Source organism: Microtus ochrogaster, linkage group LG2 (assembly GCF_000317375.1).
Source record: "Microtus ochrogaster isolate Prairie Vole_2 linkage group LG2, MicOch1.0, whole genome shotgun sequence".
Lineage (NCBI taxonomy): Eukaryota > Metazoa > Chordata > Mammalia > Rodentia > Cricetidae > Microtus > Microtus ochrogaster.
In genome coordinates, this window is record NC_022028.1 from 50614600 (window position 1) to 50618010 (window position 3411).

Below are 3411 nucleotides of genomic sequence, written 5' to 3' on the forward strand. Positions count from 1 at the left end.
GTGTGTGTGTGTGTGTGTGTGTGTGTGTGTGTGTGTGTGCAGGTGGCTATGGGGACCAGAGGAAGGCTTCAAATCCTTGGTGCTAGGAACCAAATCTGCGTCCTCTGAAAGAGCAGCATGCTCTCTTAACCCCCGAGTCACCTCTCTGTTCCTTGTGTATTTATTTTTTGTTTACTTGTGTATTTATGTCTGCTAGTGTATGCTGTGCTTGTGTGTGAAGTCCAGTAGGGGGCAGCAGGTGGTCTCTGTTATTTCTGCCTACTTCTTTGAAGCAGGGTCCCTCCTTAAACCTATGGCTCATATTTTCTGAGCTAGGTTAGAAGTCCTAGCAATCCTCCTGTCTCCACTCCCCCGTGGAGCTGGGGTTACAGATACATGTGAGATGCCCGGTTTGGGAGCACCCCAGTCCCCATGACTTCACAGCAAGTATCCTCAACCTTTGAGCCGTCTCTCCAGCCCCCACAGCACTAACAGAAAGAACAAAGCTGGATCATTGCTTTTGCTTTGCTTTTTTTGTTTGATGTAAGATCTCAATATATAGCCTGGGTTGGTATTGTTTGGGGTGATCCTCCCGTCTCTGTCTCCCCAGACAGACAGGTGGGTACGCTGTGCCCAACATGCTGCATCCTTTTTTCCAAATGTGCATGGAAGATTCTCCTGGGGGCAGTGGAGAGCTGCCACGTGGAATTCTGTCTATCCATCCAGAATGAAACTATGACATTTGGTATAATGTGTGGAACACACTGGCTCCCGTGTGTGTGTCTCAGCTACTTTTCTGTGGCCGTGACGAAACACAAGACAATGCTGTGATGACCAAGACAACTTACAGAAGAAAGAGTTCATCTGGACTCAGGGTTCCAGGGGGATAAGAGCCCACCATGGTGGGGCAAAGGCACAGTGCCAGGAGCAGGAAGCTGGGGCTCACATTTTGAACTGCGCGAAGCAGAGAACGTGGAAGAGGAATGACGAGTGGCGTTGAGTCCTCAAACAGGTCCTCCGTGAGGCGCTCCCTCAGGCAAGGCTACGTCCCCTAGGCCTCCCCAAACAGCACCACCACAGTGTTCAGCTCCTGTGAGGGACGTCCTCAGACCACCACGGTACTTGTCTGTCCGTGCTGAACAGCTCCACCCATGCCTACAGCCTTCCATCTTCTCACCCTGCTACACCCAGATCAGCTCAGCAGGGGCCCCAGAGATCTAGGAGGATGACATTCATAGGAAGCACTGGCAGAGGGCAGAGGGCACCTTAGGCAGCCCTCCTCTTCCCCTCTTACTTCCTTGAGCACAGACACCTCAGCTCATTTGCAATGCAGTGGGCAAGCGAACATTTGTTGTAAACCACTGAGGCCTTCAGGACTGTTTGTTACACAGCAGTATCACAGTGGGTACTGACTAATATAATGGACATATTAAATGTACTTTGTTGTAGCAACAAAGAATTGGGAATATGTTTTCACATGTCAACCATGAATAATATACAAAGTGCCATCTTCAAGTTTGCTTTACATGTGTGTGTTTGTGTGTGTGTGTGTGTGTGTACCTGTGGGATGATGGTTACTGGGTGTGTGTGTGTGTGTGTGTGTGTGTGTGACTGGCTGGCCAGCAAGCCCCAGGGATCTGCCTGTCTCTGCCTCCCCAGTACAGGATTTCAGGTATGCCCCAACACGTCCAGCTTTGTATGCAGATGCTGGGAGTCAAACTTAGATCCTGTGTTTCCACAGCCAGCGCTGTACCAACAGAGCCAAGTCCCCAGGCCCTGGCACCTTCAACTTATCAGAGTTGATTTGTTTTTCAAAGTTTTGTACCAATTTGCACTCTACCAGCCATGTCACAGGGTTTCCATGGCCCCACATCCTTGTCAACACTTGAATTTGTCAGATGTCTGTGAGCTGATGGGTGTGAAATTACATTGCCCGTCCAACTTCCTCTTCTTCTGTTTCTGGGCCTCCGTCCTTGATGCCTGCCTCAGCCACGGCACAGGATTCCGAGCACGCGCAGGCGGTGTGTCCTCGAGTGCCTGTCTGCACACCGTCCCTTTGTCCCTGCCTCACTACAGAGCTCAGCACACAGTAGGCACTTGGGTGACAACTAGGAAGGAGCAGATGATGAGAACTTCAGTCAGCTGGCCAGCCCCTGCCCTGGGGGAGCGTGGGAACAGACATGAGGCGGCATCAAAGCTATAACACACACATCAAGGCTCATCCGAAGGCAGAGATGGCTTTTTATGTGGCTGGCATGCATGGGCTTTGAATACAACTTGTTTTTATGTGAAAAAAAAATGTGATCAGTCCAAGGTAGATCTCAGGGGAATGTTAGTGGCTAGAGAGATGTGAGGAACGCTCACCTCTGAGGCCCTGGCAAAGAGCTGCTTGAAAATCCTAACTAAAAAGAAAAGACGTTACCCCACACAGAAGAAAGCACCTGTCTCACGCTTTTCTGAGCACTTTATGCATAGGGGAGGCTGTGAAAACCAGAGGCAGGCGATCAGAGGCAGGGGCCAGAAACAGAGGAGGGGTCTCATGGTGATGCCCCACCAGAACACACCGCTGGCGAGAGGCCCTGGAATGACCGATTTCGTCAAGGTGGCACAAGGGCCTGCCGCTTCCTCCACTGCACCCTGCCCCTTCCTGCGGTCTATGACGTACACTCTCTGGCCGCGGCTTCAGAGGTTCAGGAACGTGGCACGTCCCAGAGATCCCACCCTTGTTGTGCTGAGTGTCCCTTTGGATCATGGAAATATGTTTGGCATCTCAAAATCATATGCGAGGGACAGGGTTTGAGAGGTCACTGTGGCGGCCATCTTCCCTGCCAGTTAGCATGACGGGATAGTATCGGGTTCATCCTGGGATCCTGTGGGGAATCCAAGTTGGGCTTAAATCTTTTTCTTTCATTGTGCTTTTATTTACTTATTTATTTACGCGTTCAGTGTTTGTGAGGTCAGAGGATATCTTCTAGAGTTAGTTCTCTCCTTCCGTTACGTGAGTCCCACGAATTGAACTCTGGTTCTCAGTGGGTGTCTTTGCCTACTGAGCCATCGTACCAGCCTATGGATTGCACCTGTAATCCCAGTACTAGGGAGGCTCAAGCAGGAGGCTTGGGGGTTGGAGGACGGCCTGGCTGTATCAAGATACTCTGTCAAAGACTAATGAATAGGGGCTGAAGAGATGGCTCCGCGGTTAAGAGTGCACCCTGCTCTTCCAGAGGACTTGAGTTTGCTTCACAGCACCCAGCAGGGTCTAACTCCAGCTCCACTCCAGGAAATTTGACCCTCCCTCCCTCCTTCCTGAGTCAAAGTCCTGAAAGGCAAAATCTGATTGGTCCAGCTTCAGACAGCTGTTATAGTCTGGTCCAATCAACTGTGGCCAGGAAGTCGCGCTCATGTCAGCCTCAAGAGAGCAGTGTGAGGGATAGA